Source organism: Cetorhinus maximus, chromosome 16 (genome assembly GCF_964194155.1).
Source record: "Cetorhinus maximus chromosome 16, sCetMax3.hap1.1, whole genome shotgun sequence".
Taxonomy (NCBI): Eukaryota; Metazoa; Chordata; class Chondrichthyes; order Lamniformes; family Cetorhinidae; genus Cetorhinus; species Cetorhinus maximus.
The window spans coordinates 61,543,296-61,558,548 of NC_135894.1; the positions used below are offsets into that span (position 1 = coordinate 61,543,296).

The 15,253-nt window shown below is 46.4% G+C and overlaps 1 protein-coding gene across 3 annotated transcripts in view; it reads left to right on the plus strand.

Annotated features, from left to right (window-relative positions):
• Positions 1 to 15,253, plus strand: part of LOC144691614 (glutamate receptor ionotropic, kainate 1) — a 378,270-nt gene that overhangs the window by 32,803 nt on the left and 330,214 nt on the right. The gene's annotated exons all lie outside the window — the stretch shown is intronic.

Below are 15,253 nucleotides of genomic sequence, written 5' to 3' on the forward strand. Positions count from 1 at the left end.
CAGGAGTTCCAGGATTTTAACCAGCGACAGTGAAGGAACCGTGATATAGTACCAAGTCAGGATGGTGTGTGGCATGGAGGGAAACATGCAGGTAGTTGTGTTTCTATGGGTCTGCTACCATTGTCCTTCAAGAGATAATGGGTTTGTCAAAGGTGCTGTAAATGAACCCTTTGGTGAGATGCTGCAGTTGTATCTTGTATATGGTACCCACTGCTCCACTGTACATCAGTGGTGGAGGGAGTGAATGTTAAAGGTGGTGGATGGATTGCTGATCAAGTGGGCTGCTTTGTCTTGGATTGTGTCAAGCTTCTTGAATGTAGTTGGAGACACACTGATCCTGGCATTCATCACACTCCTTACTTGTGCCTTCTAGATGGTAGACAGTCTTTGGAGAGTCAGGAAGTGAGTTACTACCACAGTGTTCCCAGCGTCTGATCTGCTTTTGTAGGCACTGTATTTATGTGGCTGGTCCTGTTCAGCTTCTGGTCAAAGGTAACCCCCAGGATGTTGATAGTGGGGGATTCAGTGATGGTAATGCAATTGAATGTCATGGGAAGATGGTTAGATTCTCTCTTGTTGTAGATGGTCATTGCCTGGCACTTGTGTGATGTGAATGTTACTTGCCACTTGTCAGCCCAAGTCTGGGTATTGTCCAGGTCCTGCTGCATTTGGACACAGAATGCTTCAGTATCTGAGAATTCAGGAATGGTACTGACATTGTGCAATCATCAGTAAACATCCCCTCTTCTGGCCTATTGTTGGAAGGAAGGTCATTGTTGAAGCAGGATGGTAATTGGCTGGGTTGGATTTGTCCTGATTTTTGTGGACAGGGCATACCTGGGCAATTTTCCACATTGTTGTGTAAATGCCAGTGTTGTAGCTGTGTTGGAATAGTTTGGCTAGGGCGTGGCTAGTTCTGGAGTTTCTGTCCTACTGAGATGGATCATCCAGTTGGCATGTCCGGCTGAAGATGGTTGCAAATGCTTCAGCCTTGTCTTTTGCACTTACATGCTGGGCTTCCTTATCATTGAGGATGGTTATGTTTTTGGAACCTCCACCTCCAGTTCATTGTTTGATTATCCATCACCACTCATGCCCGGATATGACAGGATTGCAGAACTTTGATCTGATCCTTTGGTTGTGGGATTGCTTAGCTCAGTCTATTGCATGTTGCTTCTGCTGTTTGGCATGCATGTAGTCCAATGTTGTAGCTTCACCAGGTTGGCACCACATTTTTAGGTATACCTGATGCTGCTCCTAGCATGCTGTCCTGCACTCCTCAGTAAACCAGCACTGATTCCCCGGTTTGATAGTAATGGTAGAGTGATAGATATGCCGGGTCATGAGGTTACAGGTTGTGGCGGAAAGCAATTCTGCTGATGCTGATGGCCCACAGCCTCGTGGATGCTCGGTCTTGAGCTGCTGGGTCTGTTCTGTATCTATCCCATTTAGCACAGTGGTAGTGTCACAAAATATGATGGACAGTATCTTGAGTCTGAAGATGAGTCTTCATTTCCACAAGGACTGTGCAGTGGTCACTTCTACCAGTACTATCATGGACAGATGCATCTGCAAAAGATAGATTGGTGAAGGCAAGGTTGTCTCTCCTGGTGCTTCCCTCAACACTTGCTGTAGGCCTATCTGGGCAAATATATCCTTCAGGACTCAGCCAGCTTAGTCAATAGTGAGCTACTGAGCCACTCTTGGTGATGGACATCCCCCACCCATAATACATTTTGTGTGCTTACCACCCTCAGTGCTTCTTCCAAGTGGTGTTCAACTTGGAGGAGCACTGATTCATCAGCTGAGGGAGGGCAGTACATGGTAATCAGCAGGATGTTCCCTTGCCTATGTTTGACCTGATGCCATGAGGCTTCATGGGCTCCAAAGTTGAGGACTCCCAGGGCAACTCCCTCCCCACTGTAAACCATTGTGCCACCACCTATGCTGGCTCTGTCCTGCGAGTGGAACATGACATACCTAGAGATAGTGATGGATGGGTCTGGGACTTTGTATGGTATAAGAATGATTATGTCAGGCTGTTGCTTGACTATCTGTGAGGCAGCTTTCCCAATCTTGGCACAATGTCCCAAATGTTAGTAAGGATGACTTTGGAGGGTCAACTGGGTATGGTGTGCCATTGTCGTTTCTGCTGCCTAGGCTGATGCTGGTTGGTTGTCTGGTTTCATACAGCTGAGAGAGTGTCTTGCTAGTCCATTTCAAAGGGCAGTTAAGAGTAAACCACCTTGATTTTTCTGACAATCCAATAGTTTCATGGTCATTGCTGACAATAGCTGTTACTTCCAGCTGCCATGGTGAGATTTGAACCCGTGTCCTCAGAGCACTAGCCTGGGCCTCTGGATTACAGTCCAGTGGCATACCACTATACCACCTTCCCTCTGTTTTGATGACACTGGGACAAACCCAGTGCTAACCATTTGGTCCATTAAAATAGGCCCAACTCAACAAGATCAGACCCATTGCTCTTTGGGCACAATGCATGGTACATCTTACTGACCTCGTACTTTGAGGTCAGCTCACTAGATTAGAATAAATATGATCTATGCACTCAGTGCACTGTATACATCGTGTTGAAAACACTGTAGGTCCAGGAGATGATTTACCTGACACCAGTAGCTCTTAAAGAACTGCTTGCTGCATTTAAAAGCTGTCCTGTAACAGAGACAAGCACGGTAAGAAAATTGCACCAGTGGCAATGTTTTGAAGATCATGCTGCAGGAAATCTTGTACGGAATCGGTGCCTCCTTTTGGAGGTGAGAGTGAAGTAGCATGGATGAAGTTATGAGGGAGTGGGTGAGAATGTGAAATCTTTCTCATTTGTACCCCCAATGTGCTACAGGTGAAGAATACATTTCTTGGGCTATTCAAAAGTTTCCAACATCTGTGTAAAGTTGAGCAACACCATTGTTGATCTACAATACATGAGAGCTGCATTTCACACTATACCAGGTGCATCAACACAGTGGAAGAACGCACAACACCTTTTCAATTGTTCCTGTATTGTTGAACTTCTCTACTTCCTATACTTTGTCATCACATCTAGGGTTGCCTACGATCCAGGATTGGCCTGATGTCTCCAGGAATTGAAGATCAATCCCTAGGACACAGCTCTGTGCAACCCTGGAGTTAGTCATAGGGGCATGATTTTTTTTTTGTCATTTTCTATGAACATTTCTCTTGAAGTGTGGTGAGGGGGAAAGGCTGTTTGGCTGACAGTCAAGTATCATCCAATTATGTGGCATAGGAAGGCAGTGTTTCACAAGGATGGGTATGTTGACCAACTCATGGCTGGAGAGTGGGGGCAAGTCATGTGATGAAACCTCTAGGTAGACATTGAATCACAGTTGGCAACTCTAATCACATTATATCAGAAAATGATGTAATATTGGAATTTACCCTGTGCCTCATCAAGTATGGCAATTAACAGGCACACCGGGTGAGGTGTCAGCATAAGGTAGCCAAGCACTGCACATTCATACAGTGATATAAGGGAGCTGGTGGTCAGAGCACCATGATGTCACCCATCTTTCTTTGATGAAACATAATGCAACATTTCAATGACAATTCACACAAGCAACAATTTTATTCATTTGAACTCGGCAGGGGTCATTGCGGGAGTCATTGTCAAATACTTCTGATTTCTTGCCCATTTTTCTCCAGCCAGCCTCAATTTAGACTGACTGCATTCCTATCAGACACAGACAGGAGGTTCATCAGTGAAGCAAGCAGTCCTTTAAGAGCTCCTGGTGTCAGATAAACCATCCCCTAGACCTATAGTGCTTTCAACATGGTGTGTGCAGTGCACTGAGTGAATAGATCATATTTATTCTAATTTAATGAGCTGACCTCGAAGTGTGAGATCAGTAAGATGTACCAGGCAAGCATGGCGCCCAAAGAGTAATGGTAAATGTAATTAGGAAACATACTGCGATCTAGTTGAGATAAATAATCTTTAAATTATAGCTTATTTTAAAGAATTACAATGTTTGCACAGCAAAACATGAGCAGCATAATTATGACTGATATCATTGCTATTTTAATAGTGTTCAGTGTGGCACTTGCTACATATTGAACCCACTCACTATACAGAGAAGGAAATAGCCAGGGAAAGCATCACAAGGGATTCCTAGGCCAGAATCTTTGGCTCGGTGAGCGGGGGCAAGGCCCGCTTGCCGACGCGTAAAATGACGCGTGGTGACGTCGGGCGTGCGTCATTCTGATTTTCAGTTCGGCGGGCATGCACTGGGGTCGGCTGCGCACCCGCCGAACTGTCAAAGGCCTATTAAGGCCATTTAAAAACAAATTAAACCACTTAACATAGCTGCCCATCCAACCTTAAGGTTGGCGGGCAGGCGAAGAGCCCAGGCGGCCTTTGCATTTTTTATGAAACCTCATCCATGGGCGGGATGAGGTTTCGTGAATGATTTATAAGTGAAATAAAGATTTTCATTAAAATTCATAGACATGTCCCAGCTCATGTGACACTTTCACATGAGGGGACATGTCCTAAATTTTTTTTTTCTTTCTTTATTAAAATTTTTGAAACTCAAACTGATCCCCCAAAGGCAACACTGTGCCTCAGAGAGATTTCTGCGCTCTTTCGCGCACATGTGACTCAGCCTACTCCCCCTGCCCACATAAGGAGCGCTCAGCGCTTCCGGGCGCGCATCATGCTGGGCGGGCCTTAATTGGCCCGCTCATGTAAAATTGCAGCACACAGCCAATTGCGGGCGGCGATCGGCTGCGCGGCCGCACGCGCCTATTCTCACCCAAACCCGCAAAGGGAGAAAATTCTCCCCCTGGAAGCTGGCCTACCAACAATTTTTTAAAATGACAGGATTAGGCAGCGTTGTGGCTTCAATTTTTTCATGGGCCGAATCCTCTGAGGAGTGACAATCACTGCCGGATTGCCACTCAACTCCTATTCAATTACCCTGCACTGGAGCTCCACATTTCTAACCCAGACTTCTGAACTGGGCCTCCTGAGAAATGTGGAGCGTACCTGCTCCTGAAGCCCTTCCTTCGTGGTGCAGAGTGTTGGGGCAGGCCAAGCCATGACTCCTAATTATGGCAGTAACTGCCATACACCTGTAAGTTTAAATGTCCCAAAGCTATTTTGACAAGCTATGGAGAGAAGGTAAGTATGTGAGGTAGGTGAGTGAGGGGGTAGGGCGGGGGTAGTCAGGAGGTTAGTGGGATGGTTGGGTGGTCGACGGGTACTTGGGGATGAGAGGTAGTTGAGGGGGTCGGGGGATTGTTGGAGGTAATTTGGGGGTGTGGGGTAGTCAGGGGTCAGGGGTGTAATCGGGATACAAGGAGTAGTCGGCGGGATCAGAGAAGAGATTTGGGGGGGTCGTCGGGGAGCTACAGTTACCCAGAAATTAGAACTGGCTTTAATTCTTCTAACTTTTCTTGGCTAACTATTCTGCTAAGTAAGTCAGAGCCATCCAAGGTCTCCAACTTTAAACCAGAGTTTTGTACGGTTCCAGATGCAGGGAAGTTGTCCAATGGAAATTCAAACTCCCTGGGCAATACCCGTGGAGTCCTTGCATTGGGATTTTTGAGGGCTCCCCCAGTGCATTTTCCGGGGTAGCTCCGAGGTATGATCATCTGGAGACTGGAAGATCTGGGTCTATAATATATAATTGCTCTTCCTCCCCCTTATTTATAATCCTCTGTCTCTTTGATATACTTTTCACTGCTTCTTCCTCATGCTTCCTGAGATTCGCCCATCTTATCGATGCAGGTCAATTCTGTGCAGCTGCTCCACCAGACTTCACACGCTGTCAAAGCACCAAGCTACCAACAGGACCAGAAACAGAATGTAAATGGACACCCAACCATCAAAATGGTTCAGGCCTCTCACTGGTAATATCGAGAGAGCATTCTGATTGCTCTACTCTCCACCAGCCTGATAATACAGAAGATGAAAAGTGATTCTGATGTGTTGGAGTGATTTGTTTTGTTTGAGACTCCTCACTCAGATATTTAAGTTCCATATTCCAGGCTACTGTCAGACATGAGCCTGAGCTTCCTTTCCATTGTGCACTTAACTGGGTAAATGTGGAGTTTGCTCAAGGACAGAGAATACTGTTCAGGTGCTGGTCTCAAGTGATTCTTCTGACCTTCGCAAACAGAACTTGATGCTATACTTCAGTCAAATACAAGCATATTAATAGCAGGAGCAATATCTTTCATAGCTGTTGATCTTAACAGGCTAATTTGTAGTTAAAATAGCAAAGACTTGTCAACTGCTATGCTCAAAAATATTAAGGCATATTGCATGGGTGGCAATTATTTTTCTTTTCTCTCAGCCTGTAGAAGGTATGTAGTCTGATTATCTCTTTTTGAAGGTTTCAGGCAGACACTCTAGGACAAGATTTTCACTGCTGTTCATTTGCACCATGCAGCCAGAACTGAGCACACTGCATGCCTAAGCATCTCACAGTTTGTACACACTGTCAGCTATTCAACCATGACAGCCACATCACTCAAACAGAATGCACTGGCACACTGCTGGAACAGATGGTGAAAAACCAGAGGCAACAGGAGCTCACTGCAAGAAATAGGACAGTTGCTCTTGCACAGAGCCAGCACAGACACACAGTCCGAATAGCTGTCTTCTGTGCTGTAACCATGCTATGAACCCATGGCAGCCCCAGAAATCCTGCGAACATACCAGTTGATTATGGGTATACATTGATTGGTTGGCAATTGTCTAGTTTTCCTCAACAGAAGCAAAATGTAGTGCACTTTTTATTTCTACCTTGTGGTGCAATTCAGTGTGAAATTAACCAAATTACATTTAGGCTGGGTTAGCCTTGTCACTCTGCTTTATCCCAGATGCAGTATAATTTTGAAGCAAAGCTTTTAGAACGTCTATAGGACTGTTAACACATTTTCTAAATTCATTTTTAATTTTTATCATGTTGGTTAAGACATGATAAGATCATTTAACCACTGCTAGCATGTTTTTTTAAAATTAAAAGCCTGAACTTTTCTTAATTCACTTCCATCAAGTGTACGGCAATATATATCCTGCACTCAGTTTCAAAATTTACATGGTAACATCTGTTGGCACCCAATCAGCGTAAATACCATTCGCAGTTGTCACAATCTATAACTTCCCTATTGTGAGTTTGGAAACAACCTCAAAAAAATCATCGGGCAGGATTTTGAGCTTGTCGGGTGGGCGCGGTGGGTAACCCCAGGAGCGACCGGGAAACGGGGCGCCACCCATGATCAGCCCCCGACTGCGATTTCACGCTGGTGGGCCAATTAAGGCCCCACCCAGTGTGAAACGCAGCTCCGCACTGACCGGGAAGGGGCGGGGGCCTGTTGGCTGCCAGGTCCAATAGTGAACTGCCAGTCGGTTTAAAAGCGGCCCAGGTAGCCTCTGCAAGGCGGCCACGGAAGGATGTGTGTTCAGCGTTCCCAATGGAGTTGAGTGCAGCTGGGCGCTGCAGGCAGGAGGGCAGGTTGGGTGGGCACTCGGTCCCCCCCAATTTTCCAACGAATGCCTCGCCATCCTCCTGGAGGAGGTGGCTACCAGGATGGACACCCTTGACTCAGAGATGGGAGGAGGAGGCCACTACACCTCACAAAGAGGGCATGGGAGGAGGTAGCAGCACTAGTGAGCAGCCATGATGTGGCGCGGCGCACATGGGTGCAGTGCCGAAAGTGCTTCAATGACCTGCTGCACTCAGGAAGGGTGAGTATTTGTGTTGGCATGGGTCAGTGTGCAGAAGTATTAAGGTGTGGCTGTCCCCCCGAGGACCTCATGGGCGCTAGAGTCTGAGTGACAACTGTCATTAATGCTGGAGCTGGCCAAGGGATGAGCCCTGGCTGCTTGGACTGAGGGCCACAACTCGGATGTGCCCTGGGAGGTGTTCCTCAGCTGAGGTTGCCAGGATGCAATGGCGCTGCAGGTAGAGAGCGGGCTAATCAATGCTCATCTGTCCTTTCAGGAGAAGACAAGCCACAACCAAGCAGAGAGGGTACGTACAGGCAGAGGGCAGACCAACCTCCTGCTGCTCAGCAGGTTTGAGCAAGAGGTTTGAGCAAGACGCACTGGAGCTTGAGAGCTGGCATGTTTCCCATGCAACTGGGCATGGAGAGGCAAGGGTGCCAGACAAAGATGAGAGTGCAGTGCACAGAGGTGAGAGTTTTGAATTGTGCAACCATTCTAGTGCAGTCTCTTCACTGATGTGAGCCTTGAACCTGGAGTCCCCATCGATCATTGAAAGATGATGGCACTGTAATGCAAATCTCCATTGTCTCACCAGGGTGCCTGGCTTGCACAGTGACAGTGTGAAGACTTTAACTAATGACATGTCCTTCTTCTTCCTTTTAGGTTTGCCAGCAGGCGTTCACTCTGCAGACCCCAAAGGGCTACCCCTGACACCGTAGGACCACCGAGCTTCTGTTTCACCTGTGTCACACCCGCTCTCTGAGCAGGCAGCAGCGCAGATACCAGCACCTCAGTGGGCATTAGTTCGGTGGTTAGTATCTCGGTGCACATTGGTGAGGGCACTTCACACTCGCTTGAGGTGCAGGCGGAGGCAGAGAGTGCCCAGGACACTGGCAGTTGGAGGACTGCTGAGGACCAGGATGATGCTCAGTCGAAGGCTGATGAAGAGCCTCTGGAGTCGTCCATTAGGCAGTAGATGCTGGATGTCCAGCGAGATGTACGAGAAGATCTGGCAGAGATCCATGAGAGTCTGCGTGCCATGGTCTCTGTTATGGAGGAGGCCATGCAGAGCATCAGCTCTGTGTTGACCCTCTTGGCCGAGCACACTGCCTCCTCCATTGAGAGAGTGGCAACTCTCATGGAGAGACAGCTCCAGCAACAGAATGAGGGGTTCCTGGGGTTGCGCTGGGACCTGTAAGCCCTCACACAGGCAATGACCTCAGGTGATCAGTGCCAGTGTGGGAGATGGATGATGCACCCAGTATCCCAGCTAGGTGCCCGTCCATCAATGCTGAGCAGGGAAGTCCAGAGCGACCTTACGTTGGCACATGAGCTGCTTGTTGTCTCTGTGGGCTCCTCTCATGGCGCTCTGGATGATGGCAGCAGCTCCTCTGACCCTCCGCCAGTGACTGTGGCATCTGATGAGGCTGTGATGACTGGGGAGATACCAGCCGTGCCACTGGCTGCTCCCTCCCAGGCAGGGCCAGCACAGGCTCCACTAGCCAGAGGATGACCGCCAAAGGCATCAAGGCCAACAAGACAGCAGAGTCAGCAGGCTGTACCCAATGCCGGTGCCAGCAAGGGAGGGGGCACCAAGATGTAGCACTTGCAAATGTAAGTTAAAGGCACCATGAGCACGAGAGAGACAGGTCACAGTTGATTTTATGTCTTTTATGTTTACTTTATCTATACTGGCCTGGGAATGAAGACCAGAGAAGTTTATGTAAATAGTTTGGAATTGTCAAAATGATGTAAATTTTGTTTTTGTCGTCATGGCCTGAGTATGCTTCACCTTCTTGTTTCATTGGTGCAGGGTACGCCAGTATGTAATGCTGGACGTAAGTGGCTCTGAACTTTATTGCACAGGCACTGAATGTTCTTTGTGTTCAAATAAAAGGGTCATTTCAGACATCCGGGTGGAGGCAGCAGCCCTGCTATGAGGTGGAAGCAGACCTTTGGCAGCCTAGCTGAAGGAACATTGGACCAAGGTGTCCTTGGTGTCCCTCCTTCTCTGGAGGTTACCGAGGTCTGCCTCCACGTCCTCAGTGTTCTCCTCACCGTGCTCCTCTTTTGACTCACAGCTGGATTCATCATTTGTGGCCTGTGCAGCTGTGTCAAGATCCTCTTCCTCCAGTGGGTTCCCCCTTGCCAGTGCCAGATTGTGGAGAGCGCAGCATGCGACCATTATCAGTGACACCTGCTTTGGGGGTATGTGGTTGACCCCCTGAATGGTTCAGGCATCAGAAGTGCATCTTGAGAAGGCCTATGGTCCTCTCTACCACTGCTCTTGTGGAGGGATGACTCGTATTGTAACGTTTCTCTGCCTCTGTTCTTGGGTGGCAGAGAGGTGTCATGAGCCACCTTTTCAACAGATAGCCCTTGTCACCCAGCAGTCATCCATCCAGTTGGGCTGGAGCACTGAAGAGCCTCGGCACCTGGGAGTGCCTGAGGATGTAGGTGCCGTGGGAGCTGCCTGGGTACCTTGCACAGACTTGTAGTATCTGCATCCTGTGGTCACACACTATCTGCACGTTCGCGGAGTGGAAGCCCTTCCTGTTGACAAAGGCACCCGGCTCACCTGCTGGCGCCTTGATGGCCACATGTGTACAGTCTATTGTACCCTGGATGCAGGGGAACCCAGCAATCGCTGCAAAGCCTCTGGATCACTCAGCCTGACTGGCCTCATCCGTATGGTAAAGAAAAAAGGTCAGTACCCACCTGAACAGAGCTTCTGTCACCAACTTGACGCAACTGTGGACAGCTGATTGGGAGACTCCACACAAACCCCCCACTGAGCCCTGGAAAGAGCCGGAGGCATAGAAGTTGAGGGTCGCTGTGATGTTCAGGGCCACTGGCATGGGGTGTCCACCCACACAGCTGGAGCTGATCTCAGGCCCAATCATCTGCCAAATGAAGGTCACGGTCTCCCTTGAGAGGCGGAGCCTCCTTCGGCATTGCACCTCAGACATATCGAGGTAGCTGCATCGCCACCTATAAGCCCTGGCAGCAGGATAGTGGCGTCTTCTGTGGCCCCTAATGCCTCGGACTACCTGCTGGCCCTGCGCCCCTTGTGCCTGCGCCTCTCCACAGGTCCCTCCCCTGGAAGCTGCACTGGGACACCTGGCTCCTCTCCCTTCTGCCCCTCTCTTCCTCCTCAGAGGAGATGCCACCAGTGGAGACTACAACCCCCATTACCAGGGTAACAGAAGGCTGACTGATACCTGGAAGAGTCCTCACAGTCAGAATCCTCCAGGGGCCTTGCAGATACCAAGGAGTCCTGAAATGAAGCCTGGAAATTCTAACCATGAATCCCTGAACAGAGATGAAGCTGTTAAGCACCAATAAGTCACCAGCAGCAAAGTATCTCCAAAACTCCTCACTGCTCACACTGGCAATGCTGCTGACCCTTTTTATCTTGCCCTTTGATGATGTTGGCTGGCCGCTTGCCCGTTTTGCCTGTGCAACAAAGCACAAAATTGCTCGGGCAATGTAAAATCGCAGTCAGTTGGACTATTAATGGCCTTAAGTGACCTGTTAATTAATGGCGGGCGCAGCTCCAGAACTTGCGCGTGCCCGCCAAGCGAAATATCATGTGAGTGCACGTTGACATCGGGACGCTCGCCCAATGTCTTCACACACTATTTTACGCCCAATTCGGTCGGGCGTGTGCCCATCCGTGGGATGTAAAATTCTGCCCATTGTTTCTATAGCAGATCTGACATCTCATGATCGTTTCTTGTATAAAAAAAATTTGCATTTATATAGCACCTTTCACAATCACCAGACATCCCAAAGCACTTTACAGCCAATGAAGTACTTTTGAAATGTTGTCACTTGTAATTAGCAAATATATTATAATCTTGTTGAAGTAAGTCATTTTTAAATGATAATTTATTGTAAGGGATTAAAATGAACATATGCAGCATTAATATGACTGCTAATTGATGAGATAAAATGGTTTAAACTTTAAACCATTAACTTTAAAAAGACTACACTCTCTATATTCACTACTTTTTCTGCCTAGCATTTAACCTATTCAGTCTGACTCCTACAAGCTAATTTTTTTCCAATTTTCTCTCCCTTGTCTGTCTCCCATGTGAAGATATTAATGCATTCTGGGATTTCTGAAGGCTTGTATTCAAAATGTGTCTTGTTACAAACTGTCATAAAATAAATATATATTACTACGAGCACATACTAGGGCTTGGTAAGGGTTCTATTTTGTCAGTAAGTGATTAAGAGGAATGGAACTGCACAGACAGACTAACTCCCCAATGGGCCAATGCATATGACAGAATTTTGAAGTTAGTGATTTCTTCTAGAAAGGTACCATGGTTTGAGATTCCTTTACAAATGATAGCAAACCAGTTTTTTATATTCTGGGTGGTACATTTGTATCACATTGTCACATTTTGATGCAGTTCATAATGCAAAGTTGCAGTATCCTGGAAATACAGCAATTTGAATTTATATAGCATTTTTAGCATAGTAAAATGTTCCAGGGTGATTCACAGGATCATTTTAAAACAAAACTTGAGAGTGAGCCACATAAGGAGATATTAGTCAAATGACCAAAAGCTTGGTCAAAGAGACAGATTTTAAAGAGCTTCTTAAAGGAAGAAAATGAGGTAGACAGGCGGAGAGATTTAGGGAGGGAATTCCAGAGCGTAGGACCTTGAAAGTTGAAGGTACGGCCACCAATGGTGGAACGATTAAAACTGGAGATGCTCAAGAGGCAAGAATTAGAGGAGCGCAGATATCTGAAGGCTCTGAAGAAGAGTCATACGGACTCGAAACGTTAACTCTGTTTCTCTCTCCACAGATGCTGCCAGACCTGCTGAGTTTTTCCAGCATTTTCTGTTTTTATTTCAGAAGATTCTGGGACAGGAAGAGATTACCGAGAATGGGAGAGGAGAGACCATGGCAGTATTTGAAAATGGGAATGATAACTTTTAAATCGAGGCATTGATTAATTAGGAGCCAGTGTAGGTCATTAAGCACAGGGATGATAGATGGATAGGACTTGGTGTGTGTTAGGACACAGGCAGCAGAGTGTTGGATGGTGTCACGTTTATGGAGGATAGAACATGGGAGGCCAGCCAGGAGTGTGTTAGAATAGTCAAGTCTAGGGATAACAAAGGCACAAATAGTTTTGATATTCACAGAGATATAGTTGCAAGGTGATCAAGATTGGATAATAAATGTTCCAGGGTATGCAACATTTCAACAAGGCAAGCAGAGTGGGAAAAGATGAGGAGTAGCCCAGATTATAAAGGATGACAAAAGGACAGTAATAAGATAAGTTCTTGGCTTGATATCAGGGAGTAGAATCAGTATGGTTGGTGAATAGGAGGAAAGGGTGATGGCATAGTGTGTATTGTTACTGGATTAATAGCCCAGAGACCCAGGGTAATGCTTTGGGGACCCAGGTTCAAATCCTGCCAAATGGAATTTGAATTCAATAAAAATCTGGAATTAAAAGTCTAATGATAACCATGAAACCACTGTCAATTGTTGTAAAAACCCATCTGGTTCACTAATGTCTTTTAAGGGAAAGAAATTTGCTGTCCTTATGTGGTCTGCACAGCAATGTGGTTGACTCTTAAATGGCCTAGCAAGCCACTCGGTTGTATCAAACCGCTACAAAGCCCCAAAAAGGGAATGAAATCGGACATCACCCGGTATCGATCTGGGCACCGGAAACAACAATGGCAATCTCAGCCCTGTCGACACTGCAAAGTCCTCCTTACTAACAGCTGGGGGCTAGTGCCAAAATTGAGAGAGCTGTCTCATAGTCATCCTCAAGGAACAACCTGACATAGTCATCCTCATGGAATCATACCTTACAGATAATGTCCCAAACTCTACCATCGACAGAGGTAGAGGCACAGTGGTATACAGTCGGGATTGAGTTGCCCTGGGAGTCCTCAACATCAACTCTGGACCCCATGAAGTCTCATGGCATCAGGTCCTGATGATACCCACAAAGCTGAATCTTCTACACAGTCCCCAGCCTTGCCCCTTAATCTTTACTCTAACCCACAGAAAGGAACTAGTCTCTTTTACCTAAGCCTTCTGTCTTTAATTCAACCAGGAAACTAAAAAGGCTACATGTTCCCTGAAAGATACTTACAATACTCTAGACTCTGTTCATACCTGGAGCACCGATCAGGCGCCCAGGGGTAAAAATACGTGACTTCTGATGTGTTGACCTATGTCCGGCTGTACAGTAAAGAACAAAGGAAATATGCACCTTTCTTTTACCTCTTTGTACATGTGGCGATCAGAGATTGGTCACTCCTTGCATGGTCAACTATATGAGTCATCAAAAATGATGACACCCCCCCTCATGGACAGAGTGCCTATGAACTGTTTCAACAAGCCCTTTATGACTGTTCCAAGACTTCCAAACATTCCATATGTTTGATAAGCATCACACAGGTGCAACTTCGCACTGTTTCAAGGCTTCTCGCCCGCCCTGAACACAATGATAACCCCTATGAAATCAAAAGAAGCTTCAAGATTCCTTTAATGAGATTCTTTCTGTGATTTTCTTGATAATCATAGGTATTGGTATCATTGACATGCTTCCTGACCCCTTATAATTATAATGGTCAGTTTTGGGGGGCATTTCCTGCCTTTTGGAATGCATTTCTGTTTAAGTGCTTGCCTGCACAAGTGGACTGACCGTTACTATATTTCATTCACTTAACCCTTGTGTTCCCACTGAGATCAAGCTAGCAAATTCAATTTGACTCAATCCCAATGTGAATTATATACATTCTCACAGCAGAACAATAGTCATAAAATGCAGCCAAAAATTAATCATTTACATAGTTATTTCAGAATTTTCAGCCCATATTACATGAGTCAAGAAACTGATTTTGTAGCATGTTTTCATGACAGCTTCCTAGGACAATATGTTGTGGAACTAGCTATGGATGAAGCTATTTTAGATCTAGTATTGTGTAATGGGGCAGGGTTAATTAGTTAAAGGTCCTTCTCTGAAAAGTGATCATAATACAATTAAATTCCACATTAAGTTTGAGAACAACGTACTTGAGTCCAAAAGAAGAATCTTAAAATTAAAATAAGCCAATTAATCGGTTGAAGGAGGGAGCTGTCTAAAGGTTGATTAGGTAAATTGACTAAAAGTTATAGCGGTAAATAAAAAATGAAAGCAGTTAAAGAAATGATTCAAAATGTTCAGCAAAAGTATGTTCCATTGAAAAACAAAAACTTAGAATGTGAGATCCATCCTTGGTTTACTAGGGAAGCTGAGGAAAGTGTTAGATTAAAGGAAGAGGCTTATAGTATTGCAAAGAATTTCCCGAGGATTGGAAGAGCTTTGGTAACCAGCAAAGTGTAGCCAAAAGTTGATAAAAAGTGGAAAAGTGCAATATGAGAATAAACTAGCTAGGAATATAAAAATGCAATAAGAGCTTTTGCAAGTACATAAAAAGGCAGGGTCGGGGTGGGGGTGGGGGGGGCAGTGGGGGGGGGTGGGGGGGGCGGGTGTGTGTGTGTGGGGGTGGGGGGTGG